Consider the following 14,791-nt stretch of genomic DNA (forward strand, 5'->3'; position numbering starts at 1 on the left):
ATTAAGCCCATGCTTTTATTAAAATTGTATAAAAATAAAATCAATAAAAGCTATAAATATTATTAAATTTTAATAATAAAATTTCAAATATTAAAATTAGAAAAAATATAAAAATCATAAAAATATAAAAATTGTAAAAAATTATAAAATATATAGAAATATAAAAAATTATAAAATTTTATAAAGTCGTAAGAAAATTATACAAAATGTAAAGAAATATAAATTTTGTAAATTTTTTTATAAAAATTATTGTACCAAAAGAAGCATTTTATAATTTTTCTATAAATTTTATTTATTTTATCATTTTAAATCACATATCATGATGTGTTGCAACACGTGATGATTTTAATTAAAAAACTAGGGTCATTAATTTTTTAAGATTTTATAAAATTTTACAATTTTTTATTTTTATGATTTTTATAAAAATTCTAATTTTAATAAATTTTAATTTTTATCTTTTTATTAAAATCTAATAAATTTTCTAAAATTTATTATTTATTTATTTTCTAAGTTTTAATAAGAGTAGGAGCTTAATTGTGTTTTTGAAAAATTTTGAGGGTCTTTTGATACATTTTGAAAGTTCAAGTGCCCAATTGAGTGAAAAAAAAGCAAGGGCTTAATTGCTTTTTTTTGAAGAAGTTTGAGGGCCTTTTTGATGCATTTTGAAAGCTCAAGTGAGTGCACAAAAAAAAAGACTTAATTAATTTTTTTGAAAAAATTTAAGGACTTTTTACACCCTTAAGCTTAAAAATAATCATTTATGAGATTGTTAATTAGTTGAGTTGAATTAATTAATTTAAATAAACTAGTTATTAAGTTATAAACTATTTAAATTATTATATGCTTGTTTCTACTAATGACATAGTTAATTATAGCTTTAAAAATAAAAAAGAACATTATAACCATTAATTGAATTAATGAATAAAAATGGTCTCAAATTCAAAATGTTAATAAAAGTCCCATTTTTATATAACTACAAATCAAATCAAATCAATTTATATATATATATATACTGAAACGATTGAAGGCAGGGATTAGATAGATGTAATTTTTTGATTCATGATTGAAAACACTATTTCATAACTCATCAACTCACCAAAAAAATCATCAAGTCATGACAAATCTACCCTTAGAGAAAAAGGCCATATAACAAATCTAGAGCTTGCCCAAACTCCCTTTTACTGCTAACTTTTTCCTTTTAAGGAAATAAAACAACATTTCCAAACTCGAAAAATTACAAATGCATGACCTAATAATTAATTTATATCCAGTTTTTTCCTAAATTTCTTTTGCTACAATTTTCCTACACTCCAATCTCCTTCAGCTTGAGCTGGGAAATTTAGTGATATTGCACAATTTAATTTCTATTTACATCATTTATGAAAACCCAATTTAGGGAAAAAAAATCAAAATGAAGCAAGATGTTAAAATTTGTCAAATCATAGTTGCCATAATTATCCAAGAGAAAAATGGGTATACTTTGCCATAATTATCTAAGGAAAAATGGTTTAATTTGTTGGCCAAACAAATTAAATTTGTATATTTCGGAATAATGTGAAGTAATAAATCAATACCCAGATTTTTTAGAAAAATTGTGGTTTAAAACAAAGATTATAAAAAAATAGTATATAAATTTATAAATTTTTTTCATTCTAATATATATATATATAAAATATTATATAGCAACGAAGAAGAAAAATAAAACCCTTAGGAGACCAAAAAGTTCATGTAATTAATATTTACTGCAAAAATAGTTCATACCTCTTTTCGTTTGCCCAAAAACTCTTAAGAAGATGAACAAAATTAAAAAGAAAGAAAGAATCCTTCCTTTTGACGTGTATTAATTCTAATACATATATTTATAATATTAACATAGAAACTTTGTTCTACTATTTGCTCTATCTTTTCTTCTTTACATATATATATTTTTTTCTTTTTGTTTGCTTCTTCAAGTTTCACCGCATTCATGCCAGCAAACAAGCATGGTAACACACCGCCGGAGAATGTAGAACCTCGCCCTTTGCTCCTTCACCAGCCGGCTGCACCGCCGTCCGAATGTTTTACACGGATTTGCCACGTGTCGATCGCAGAAGCTTATATTGCTCATCTCTTGCTTCATTTTTTTCCCCTTCACTACAAAAATATGATGATGATGATTCAGTTTATTTATGAAATGGAAAAGAAATAGAGAGAAAATAAAGGTAAGTTTTTTTTTGATGGAGAAGAAGGAAGACATATTGGGGTTTATATAATTTTGATAATGTGTAAAGGACATTAATTGACTGGCATCCAAAAGGACAATAATACCCTACGATACCTTATTATTTATATAAATGTACTAGGATAAAAGGGTAATTTTGAATGTTACCAGATGCTCTGGCATCCTCATTGGAACAAAAAGGTTTTATTATTGTTTAGAAAGAAAGAAAAAATTAAAAGTGATAATAAACAATTTCGAGTTCTTTTCTTTTCTTTTTATAAACTATAAATAAATAGAGAATTTGATAAAAATAAAAAAATAAAAATATAATGGGTATAATAAAATTGAGATTCACATATCACAATTTCACTTAATGAAATTTAATTTGTAAGATAGAATATCTCAACCTTCATAAAAAAAAAATACCAAAATTTTTAAATTTTAAAAAATTAAACGAACTGGTAGAAATAAATATATTTGGTGTGAATATAATTATGTTGGGTTATCCCAATAATTAAAGTAAAAAGGCAAGAAAATAGATAAGAGTTAGTTTGGATCTTCCTTTTGTTTGACCAATGACCGAAATTGGGTTTCAAAGGCATAGCAATCAAGCATGCATGTGGGTTTAAACACTCGTGTGCTTTGATGGTTCTTTCCTCCCCCTTAATAATTGGCGTTTATAGACAAATTAGAAAAACATTGATCTTTTTACAATTATTTTAGTTAAGCATAATGAAGAAATAAATTTTCTTTTTAAATTTTGATGAGAAGTGTAGAAAAAGTTGGAGGAAGGGTAGAAGGGAAAGCAAGCCGTTTCTTTTCCACAATTTGTTGCCTTTTGTTTAAAGTTATGAGAATTTGTCTTGATACCACGGACTAATAGAATTAAAGTGTAATTATTAGTGTACTAAATACATTCTTTTATAATTATAAAAATTGTAATTCTTTAAAAGTGTTTAGTTGTTAAAGTACAATTATATCATAATTTTCTATATCGTATTTTTGTAATACAAATTGTAATTATATAGTTACATAATTTATATTTTTAAAAATATTAATTATTATTAAAAATTATTAGTATGATAAAATTAAATTTTAAGCAAATAATAAAAATTAAATCAAATCACCATATGTATTATGCTAGTCTAAAAAGTAGTTGATAACAATATTATTAATAAAAATAGCAAAAAAAAAAAGCACAAAATTTAAATTGTTTTATTGCATATTTATTAGGTTATTCCTTTTAATATTTAATATATGCTCCTTATTATCATTTGTTGGTTCTTGACCAAAGTCATCATCATCATCCAAATTTGAATTTGCATTATTAATATTATAAAGATTTCCTTCTTTCATGTACTCTAGGAAGTACGGATCATGCCAATTCCACCTATAATTGAAGTTATGAAGTATGCAATATGCTAAGACGATTCAACATTTTTTTATGTTATACTAAGGTGGTATTGTTAATGTGGAAAATATTTTTTTTAGAACAAAAAAATGTCTTCTTAACCATATTTTAGAGTCTTGAATGTATCAAACTAAAGAGTTCGCGAGCTGTTTATAGTGTTTGTGTCTAGCACTATTCTCTCAAACGGTATCATACCACACGATATGGTGCAAGAAAACTTTTTTCTATTTGCATAATTAGCATTTACCGTCTAATACTTGGGTTCACAGTCCAAATAGCTTTAATTATAAAATTTATATAAACTTAATTTGAAAAAAAGACTTATACTAGGTTATATCCCTTTTATAATACATAGATTAAATAAAAATAACATAAAATTTATAATATATAACATTTATAATTTTTTTATAAATTGTCAAAACTGTCATAACAATTCTAATAAATAACATAAATTTTTGCCATAATTTTAAAAATATACTTTTATAAATAAATTATGATAAAAACTATAATATTTATTTTATGAATAAGTATATCATTTTATAATACATAACATGGACACATAAATAAGTTATGTCCATATTTATCTATAATTTTTTATAAACAAATATATTATTACACTTTTATAACATGTAAAGCATTTTTATAATAAAATTTTTGACCATAACTTTAGATTTTTATTATTTAATTAATATAATTTTTCTCATAATTTTTCGGATTTATAATATAAGAATGTGGCACCCCAAACTCGGTCAGGACGATCCAACCCGAATTTCAAACGTTGCATTAGCCACCGAAGTGACTTTCTGTTTAAACTACCACAAAGCACACCAACCAACAATCACACCACGCAATCATTCAGAGAATATTTAAACTCCTAAAATCATGCTTCCACTGCGCTACTCTGATCATCAAATCAACAACAAGACTAATTCGTAATTTAGTATTTAATAGGCAATTACCTCGAAAACTTTAGTTAAACAGACATGCATGTAGTAGGGTATTTTTAAAAGACTATATTTGTAGGGACTTGGAAAACCATTTTGTTTAAAAATAAATGATTAGATCTAAATCGTAATGTAGTAAATGTTTAAAAAAAAAACTCCATTTCATAATGTCTGAAAATAGTATTGTAGGATTTAACGTATAAGTCTTGTTTTGGCAAATTTATTAAAGCATCTTGTACAACCTCATAACATTATTAATTAATTAGTTAGTAGTCATTTTATAGTTTACATGACTTGACCAAAATCTATGTTACATTTCATGCATACCAAGCACATGTTTGTATCCAAATCACATATAAAACATCTAAGGCTTTCCTCGATGCCCAGTAACTCTTCAACCTGCACTTACAAGTTAGCTGAACAGTTATTCAATCAAATTATCAAACAATCACAATCCATCATTTAATTATCCATCTAATGCAATGATAAAAGTTTTAAACCAAACAATTAAAGAGTCCATAATGCCCAATTATAGCTCGACAATTATAAGTAAGTCTAATACTAAATCCTATAACTTGGTCCCACCTTGCCTTCCTCATTGGGTTTGGGAGCACAACAACATAACCAGGTATAACCTCGATTTGGATCATTTGGATGACTCACTTCTTCACCTCTTCATAAGCTAAGTCACTGCAATATTATAAAAGAGTGGGTGACCTTATTGAACCTTAGTGAGTGCTCAAAAATACTACAAATAAACACATCAATTAGGTTAAAGGGTGACAAACTATAATGATTCACATATTATTACAGTCTACACAAAATAGTAACTCACACGACACAACAGTTCTTATAAAATAAGCGACACACATATAATAAGTAATTCGTATAAAATGGGCAGATCACATAAATTATCAATTTGCATTAAACATCTGTTCATATGAAATAACAGTTCATTCCAATTAGCAGTTTATACTACATAACTATCACTATTTATAAGTAGACTCTATCACCACACATTGGATAAATGAATCTCCATATAATGCCTCGTTATTAATTTAAAAGAACCCTACACTATCTCTAATATAAGTGTAGCACAGATGCTCACACTCTCCAACACTCTCAACTCATATAGAGTGTTGTCCTGTCTTCAGTGAATGGAGCTATGCTTTACATTCCCTTATCTCTCCACAAAATAGTAACTCACACGACACAACAATTCTTATAAAATAAGCAATGCACATATAATAAGTAATTCGTATAAAATGGGTAGATCACATAAATTATCAATTCGCATCAAACATTTGTTCATATGAAATAACATTTCATTCCAATTAACAGTTCATACTACATAACAGTTTATAACACATAACAGTTCATATCACATAATAGTTCTTGTAAAATAACAGTTCATACTCTATCATAACTCATATATTTTAAATAACGATAAATTGTCATTTTTGTGATTATGAAACTTATAGGGGACTTTATCACTACATATATATAGACTCTATCACCACACATTAGATAAATGAATCTCCATATAACGTCTCGCTATTGATTCAAAATAGCCTTATGCTCTTTCCGATATAAGTGTAGCACAAATGCTCACACTCTCCAATATTCTCGACTCATATAAAGCATTACCCTATCTCCGGTGAGTAGAGTTATGCTCTACATTTTCTTATCTCTCTAACGCATCTCTGAGCCATAATGTCCACAATAAAAAAGGTGAGTACTCACAATCCTATGATATGCCAACTATATCTAATGGTTCCATAAGGTCACAATGCCAACATATCTCTTTTAACACATTCACAATATTCAGAATAATAGGGCTCTCACAATATAGCATAGTTTGCAATAGAGTATGGTTTGCAAATAATATAACTTTCATGCAACATTATTGCACATATAATCACAGTTCACATATCATTCATGTCATAGCTCACATAAATCATAGTTCACATATTTTATTTAGCATAGGACACACAATAGCTTAGCTTATATATAATACAACTCAAAATCTCTCAATACACAGTTTGGCAAATTAATAAAGTTCGTCATATTAATACAAATCACCAAATTAACATAGTTTGCCATAATAATATAATTTGCCAAGTTAACACGGTTCATGTAACGACTTGATAGTCAATGGTGTCGAAAAACGTATTTTTGGGACTTCATTTTCGCAAATTAGACTCGTAAATATTTTTATTTACGAGGCTAGCTTAGTAGCTAATTAGTTTTTAGAATAGTGAATTTTGTGAAATTAGGAGTTATTAAAGTACAAGGACTAAATCGTGTAAGAGTTAAAAGTTGAATTATAAATTGAAATAAACTAAAAGGGTTAAAGTAGCAATTAAATTTAATAAATGGTTATGTGTAGGTGGCCGTATATGGTTAAGTGCAAATGCATGTATGCATATTTTATATATGTTATATTATAAAGTTAATAATGACAATAACAAATTAAATGAAAACAAATTAAATGAAATAGAAAGAAAGTGGAAAGAAAGAGATAAAATGCGTGTAAATTAGAAAAGAAAGAAAGAAAAAGGAAGTTCAAATCCAAATTGGTTAATGCAATTTAGTCCCTACACTTGTAATTTTTATATTTTTGGAATCCCGGTACTTAAGGCTACTCAACCCATATTGTAACTTTTAGTATTGTTCAAGATTTCAGATGCTGACATTGTTGAATAGTTTAAGTATTAGGGATTAAATAGATAGATTTTTAAGTTAGAAATGGAAAAGAACTAAATTGTGGAATTAATTGTTGATTTCGAACAATAAGGGCTAAATTGTGAAAAATTTGAAATTATGGAGTTGAATTGGAAAAGATGAAGCTAAATATGGTCTAGAGTGAAATTAGTATAAAAATATGAAGTTAATTGTGAAGGTTAAAATTAGTCTCAATTTAGGGACTAAATTGAAGAATAAGCAAAATATAATATGAAAATTAAAATTTAATGTAAAGCTAAAATGTGTAACATTAATGTGATTTAATTGTTTTATTCCATAGCTAACGTCGTACCAGAATCCTCGAGTAAAAAAGAGAAGGATAAAATCGACGTCGAATAGCTCAGAATTCATGGTTTGTGTTTCTATAATCCGAATTAAATAGTAGATTATTGCATATACAATTGTTTGCATATGATAAGCAATTGAGGTGAGTTTTTTGGTCCTTGGGAATTGAATTAAATTCATAATTGAAATGAAATGGATTTATTTTCTATATTATGAAATATATTGATTATGAGTATATGTACATTGAGAAAATGTGATTATTATCAAATTGATTATATGCTTATATGTGATAATATATATTCATGAAATTAAAACATTAGTTGTATTGAAAAGTGAAATGAATCCCTATTAACTATATCGAGCTGAGTCGGAGATAGATGGCATGTCATAGGATAGGAAGAGTTCAAGGATTACTTTGACCTTGAGTTGATGAGGCACTGGGTGTCAATTTGCTTCGGTTTAATCGATGAGACACTGTGTGTCAATTTATATAGCATTGGGCGTAGTTATTACTTCAGAGCTATTCAGTAAGGCACTGGGTGTTAAACTGGTGTATTGGTTGGATCAGTGTATCCGCCTGAGTCCGTGTCATGTTAATAGGAGAAAGTAAAATAATAAGATGAGAAAGTATTGAAATAGAAAATATGAGAAATGATTATGAGATGAGAAATGAAATATGAAATATGAAATGATGAATTGAGATGTAAAACTTGAATGAATTCAAGTATTGATCAAAGATATGAATCATGCCATTGCATGAGATGATGTATTCAAATATTAAATTAAATGCCATTTATATATATACTTATATATTTGAACATGTGAAAATCTTAGTAGATGTGAATAAGGAATGAGCAAAAGTTATACTATTTAATTGAAACACGTGAACATAGCTTACTTGTTGCATTTTGCATTTTAAATGCTTACATAAAGTTATGTTTTTTGGATTATAGAAATACCACTGAGTTTTAGTTAGGGCGCAGTTTTGTTTTCCGTGCGCAGGCTAGGTACTGTTCGAATTATTGTCGACTCAAGATCAAATCACAAATCCCAAGTTCAAGTGTGGTGATATTTCATTTGCAATGGCATGTACCAAGGGAGTCTTATGTTGATATCATTTGTAAGATGTTGTTAACTTAGTTACTAGTGAAATGATGGTTAAATGTGTATATGGTTGTGGTTGAGGCTATGTTGGTTTGCTAGCCTAGTTTATATTTTGGTATGTGATAGTTTAAAGTTTGGTAGCTTAGCATAATTCTTGGTATGTGTTTAACTTCATATTTGGTAACTTTAGAAGTTTGGAAGTTAGTTCAAATATGGTAAGTGTGATATGAATGAAAGTCTTCAATGTTTGATGTGTTGTAGATGTATTTAAACATATAAAATATAGTACCAATAAGGGTACATTCATTAGGCATATTAGGTGATGAATTTAGTGTATTTTGGGCATGTTTAATTGTGTTTTGAATAGGTTAAATGATTAGTAATCGAGTTGCTTAGTGTCCAAGAAAATAGGAAATGGTAAACTTGAGTTTTAAGGTACTTTTGGGTGCACATGGCCTAGCCATACAAGTGTGTATCTGGGCCGTGTGAGGCACACGGCCTGTGTAACACCCTAAATAATTTATTTCTGTTTTTGTAAATCTTAACATAAATGTGTATCTGCTTTAGTGGTTACGTGATTTGAGGGTATGTTTGAGGTCTTGGGTTTAAGTCCCACTTTTGGCAATTCTGTTTATAACATCCTGGAATTTGAGGTTAGAAGTTTTGAGGTTTGTGGTTAAGGTCAGTGAGTGGGTTGAACATTTGGGTTCAATTTTGCATTTTAATGTTAGAATGGGCTTGCTGGTCTGGTGGTTAGTTATGTGTTAGTGTATCTTTGGGTCTCGTGTTCGAATCCCTGTGAATGTTTTTGTCATTAAATTATTTTTATGTTGTTTTATTTTGTCTTAAAAAGGGAAGTTAACTTTTTAAATAGAAAAATAAAGTTTACGTTCTTGAATTCTTTGTACTTTTATTTTTCTTCCCCATCGTTCTCTTTTTCTGCTCTTTCCAATTTTAATCGCATTTGTTTTTCCTTCTTCTGTTTTGTGCAATTTATTTATCATTCTGCCAAAGGAAATCGTCTTTGTGTGTTTTGTTTTGTCAGAGGGATGCTTGATATCGCGTTCTAAGGTGTGTGTTCTGAAACAATTTAACTTCGGTATAGGATTACAGTGAAATTTGATAATGTCTTGTGTGTTGATAAAATTGATTATTGCAAATATCATATTGTTATTAAATTGCATGAGATTCTGTATATTTTGGCTTATTTCTGGGTTACCAAGTTTTGGGAATCGTCTCGACATCAAAATAATTTTATGCTGTTTTGGTGTGGTTTTGTGACTACATAGGTGGCTACACGGTCGTGTGCCCTACATGGGTGGCTCACACGGCTGTGTGAAATTGGGAATTAGCATTTTTGGACGAATTTTGTTGCCACACGGCTTGGCCACAAGGGAATGTGATCCACACGGGCGTGTGAGATCTTCATACGGTCGTGTCGGCTCTGCTATTTATTTTTGGCATTTTTTGGACAGTGAGTTACACGGGCTGCTCATGGGCGTATGCCCTCTCCACACGGGTGTGTGTGGCCTTCACATGGTTGTGTAGACCCCCACACAGCTTGGGCACACCCACATGACCTGGGCACACAGCCATATGGCCCTATTTTGCAAAATTTTTGTTTTGAGTCAGAAATTGCCTGTTTTATGTTTTTTTGTAATCTGACCCTCGGTCAAGCCTCAGTAAGTGTGTTTGGGACTCGGTTTAGTTTGATTCGTATATATACGTGCATTTATGAGCTTTAATTTTATTTCTCGTTTATGTGATAAATAAGTATGAGTTTATTTTTGTTGTCATAACTGATTTTGAGAATACAAGTGTAATTAAATCTGAATCTGTTTAATTGGAACTGTTAATGTTCATTTTTGTATAATGTCTACGTAATGTGTACATTGTTGCATAGCATGAAAATTTTGGGATTTGATTATGAAGAGGAGAAAGACAGACTTAGCAGTTTTAACTGCAATACTTTTGTATAGCGGTTTACTGCAATATCCTATACGTATGTCAGCTCAGCTGTATACAGTTACTTAAGTGGCATAGTTCCACATTGTGGTGTGTTAGGTGGATGAACCTATTATGGTTCTATGTGGTGTGTATGGTGGACGAGCCTACCATAGCCCTTATGTGGTGTGTTGGATGAACGAAGTGGTGTACAATTGGTAGAGTGGGATTTTGGCTTGTGTATTTGTTCGCATTTGAATATATGTCTGTTTGTCAGGACATTCTATCTGTTTGTGTGAACTTCTGGTTCTTGACAATCATATTTGATGATTGCGTATGACTGAAAATCATATCTGTGGTTGATATTGTATTTGATATACCGATTGAGACTTTTGTAAGTGATATTCTTATGCACATGCTTGTTTGAAGTATTTATTGTGTCACTCCGTCTGTTTTTGTCTGTTCATGTTTCAGACTCACACTGGGCTCGCGTAGCTCATCTTTGTAGTGTTTTTCCTTTCAGGTACTTTCTGTGTTTTGAAGTTAGACGCAGCATACTGGAGGTTTCAGACAGATATTGTTAGATTCGATTTAAATAAAAATTTCACAAGTTTTATACGGTAAGCTTTAAGTCGGTTTGTAAGATGATTATACAAACTGTAGATTGAACTTTAGAAACTAAGGATTTATTTATGAATGTTTGGCGTCGATTTAATATTGTTTCAAACATAATGAACAAAAAGGTTTTCTGGGTTTAAATTAAAGTTTTTGTTTCTGCCACTTTTGGTGGCAAATGTAACCTCCAGGATTCGGTCTAAACTTCTAGGCTGGGTTTTGGGGCATTACAATGTTATTTTTTGTCTTAGCCTTATCCCTGTTAGGTAGGTTTATGGAATATTGTTGGTAAACTTATATATTAGAATGAGCCTACTGGTTCGAGTGGTAAGGAGTTAGCTCCCTGCGTGGGCGTGAGTGATAATTTTTTTTTGCTTCGGTTGTCTAGGAGAGTTTGGGTGGAGTTAGGATTTTGAGGTTGTTAGATGAGGATTAAGGTGTAGGTTAGTGGAGATTTAGTGGTTAGTAGGTTAGGATATTAATTAGTTTGAATTTTATTTTATTTTATTTTATCTTTTTATTTTCTCTCTCTTTCTAAAGAAAAAAATTCTTCTGACGTTAGTTTTGCTTTCCCCCTCTTCCTGACGGTTTATCTATTTTTCTTTGCCAAATGTTTCTTTCTACTCCTCTGAATTTTTGCCATAATTTTCCTTTTTCAATTTTAGTGTTTCAAATTTCTTGTTTTTTTTTTTTGCATATGGCTTGGTAAGTAGTGGTTGGAAGCTGATGCTCGAGTTAGGGGAAAATTCTTTTAAGTAGTTTCTTTTTCTGACGATGTTGTTTTTTCCGTTAATTACTGAATTTGTGGGTTTTGGGAGCAGTGAATCGTGAGGTACAGAGCTTTTCTCTTACAGAATTGTAGTCAGAATCGTTCGGGGAATTGGGTAAGTGTTGAACACTTGAATTTCGTCGTTATCAATTTCGTTGGTTCAGTTTAATTGAGGATTAAGACTGATTTTGGGAGCTTGTTATGTTGATTTTTAGGTTCTTGTGGTCTCGAGAGTGGTTTCGCATAAAAAAAATTATGTGTTTATAAAAAACACGAGAAATTGAGGTTTGATCAAAGCCGAAAAGGGGTCTATCGATGCCACATAGGCGTGTACCCAGCCGTGTGGCTGGCTGTATGCAAGACACGACCGTGTGACAGCAAGAGTGTGGCAGTGTGGGCCACATAGGTTAGGCTGAATTGGGCGTGTGGGCCTACACTGGCATGCCACATGGATTTGTGGGTTCTGGGCCAAGCCGTATGGGCCATACAGGTAAGGCCAATCTGGGCGTGTAGGCCCAAATAGGCAAGCCACATGGCATGTGGGCCCAAAATTCTAAAATTTTTCCTAGGGTCGCACGGGTCATTCCGATCGAATGTAGGCTACTGAATGGTCGGTAAGGGCTAACTAAACCCATTTGTATGTGATCTGTTAATCTGATAGTCTGATTTGAGTAGAGAACTGATATGTCTCTCTGGTTGTTCTGCATAAGAAAGTATAATATCTGTATATGAGCATGTTAATCATGTGATTCTGTATCTGTTATCGGTTATCTATATGATGTATCTGTATTTAGGGTGAGATTTGTATATGTAGAGGAAGTAATCTATACAACGACTTTTCGCCTAATTTCTAGCAGCTTGACTGCACATTATTTTGTTATGTGTCGCATCGACACTATATGGTGTGTAGGGATGGGTGGGTATTTTTAACCCCACATGGTGTGATGGGATGGTCAAAGATGGTGTGTAGAGGATGGGGGTAGGATTCTGTATATCTATTCTGTTTATCTGATTCTGATATCTGTATCTATTAAGGACTTAGGTCCAAATCTGTATTTGTTTGTATATGAGATTCTGTGTATGTTGCATGACTATCTTTGTTGGGTTACACATTGAGTTTAAGAAAACTCACATCTGATTGTTTGTTCTATTTAGGTAACCCTCAGACATAGGCGGGTCGGTATGACAGAGGCTTAGCGGTGACCACTTGTCAAAAATTGTTATTTTTCTTGTCCTTATTTACTGGTTTTACTTAATTTCTGGTTTTTGAGAGAGTTTTGTAATTTTTGGACTCTCTAGACTTTTAGGACTATTCATTTTGGATTTTTGGTTTGGTTGCGTTTATGTTTTTTTTTTTTTAACTATAATGATTGACAAATTCCAGTTTCACGCAAACAAATGGTTTTGAAAACACAAACGTGGTTTTGATTTAAATGATTTTCAAACTTTCGCTGCGAGATATTTGATTAATTATGAAGGACAACTTGTAACGGTTTTGGTATTGAATACATAAATGAACATGCCTAGTAAAATTGGACGTTTTTATCTAATAACGGTACAATATTTTATAAAGAATCATTTGTTTCAAAGCCCTTTTTCATAATGCTCCCGAATTCAGCCATAACGTCTAGGCCAGATTTAGGGTGTTACAGCCTGGCCACACGGATGTGTGACTCTTGAAATCAAAATTTTTGTAATTTTTTTCCTAAACTTCCAGAATTGTTTCAAATTTGTCCCTGCCTATTTTAAACTACTTTTAGGTCCCCGTAGACTCGTAATAGGGGTTGTAAGAGTTACTTTTTTCCCCGTAGACTCGTAATAGGGGTTGTAAGAGTTACTTTTACTCTCAATTAGGGTGGACTACCAAACTTAGATTAAGTGTAGTCCACTAACATCATTGAAGATAAATTAAAAAGATAATCGTAGACGAAGTAGGAACTAATACTCTAATGCTAATAATTGGAATAGTCTTGTATGTATCCAAATTCTGACATTCTAGAAGGGATAAATAGTGATAAGAATGTAGATAGTGGAAGACTAAGTTTAGCAATGTATAAATAGTGATAAGAGTGTAGAAAATGGAAGACCAAGTTTAGAAATGCATAGAATAATTTATTATTCAAGTATATAAGAATCTAGCATGAAAGTATTAGATTGTCATGACCTGCCCCTACATATTATAATGTTATTAGTTAGTTTATATGTTGATTATGATTGAATTAATTGTTTGATTTGTTAGTAATGCTCGTAATCCTAAACCATCGACGGAGAGGGGTTAGGGTGTTATAGTTCACAATATAACACAGTACAAAAATATAATTAGCTCACACTACAGTTGAGCTCACACCTAGCATTTCACAATAATATAATTTTGCATTAATTAGAGCTTGCATTACCATAGAGCTCATAATTCACATATTGGTTCGTGCATACATAAATGTATGTTATTAGTAAAATTCGCATGTTATAAGAGTTCACATTAATTTTATTTATATTAGTTCGCAAGCATTTCAAAACCCATATACATATATATTATATAAAACAAGACCCATATATGTATATAAATTATATATATAATCAAGACCCACTCATATATATTATATATATAACAAACCCCACACCTATATTTTGCATATACACATACCTTTTTAGTACATCAGCTCGCCTTTAATATTATGCTCTCTCACACACAATAATTAAATGCACAAATTCACACACACTTATCACATCAAGTACATGGTTTACAGCTACGGCCTGCCTATCTTATTCTTATA

Source organism: Gossypium arboreum, chromosome 5 (genome assembly GCF_025698485.1).
Source record: "Gossypium arboreum isolate Shixiya-1 chromosome 5, ASM2569848v2, whole genome shotgun sequence".
NCBI lineage: Eukaryota > Viridiplantae > Streptophyta > Magnoliopsida > Malvales > Malvaceae > Gossypium > Gossypium arboreum.